Consider the following 296-nt stretch of genomic DNA (forward strand, 5'->3'; position numbering starts at 1 on the left):
ATTAGTCATTATTTCTTTTTAAAATCTCAATGAATCAGCGACAATATCTTTACTGATAAATTTTCATTTTTAATGATTGTGGGGATAGCTCAGTTGGGAGAGCGTCAGACTGAAGATCTGAAGGTCACTTGTTCAATCCACGTTCACCGCACTTGGTTCACGTTGCATAATTTGACTATTCTTTTCAAAATTAGTGATTAATTATGTTTAAAATATAATGAATTNTGTATAGGTTGACTAAGTTGCATAACTTGACTAACTTGACTATCAAATCTAAAACATGTGATTATTCATTT

The 296-nt window shown here is 30.5% G+C and overlaps 1 non-coding gene across 1 annotated transcript; it reads left to right on the forward strand.

Moving 5' to 3' along the window:
* The first annotated feature begins 78 nt into the window (after positions 1–78).
* On the forward strand, positions 79–151 carry TRNAF-GAA. Its single transcript has one exon. It is a non-coding gene; the product is annotated as a tRNA-Phe (tRNA).
* Positions 152–296: the final 145 nt, after the last annotated feature.

Source organism: Cucurbita pepo, unplaced genomic scaffold (genome assembly GCF_002806865.2).
Source record: "Cucurbita pepo subsp. pepo cultivar mu-cu-16 unplaced genomic scaffold, ASM280686v2 Cp4.1_scaffold015742, whole genome shotgun sequence".
In the NCBI taxonomy this organism is placed as follows: Eukaryota; Viridiplantae; Streptophyta; class Magnoliopsida; order Cucurbitales; family Cucurbitaceae; genus Cucurbita; species Cucurbita pepo.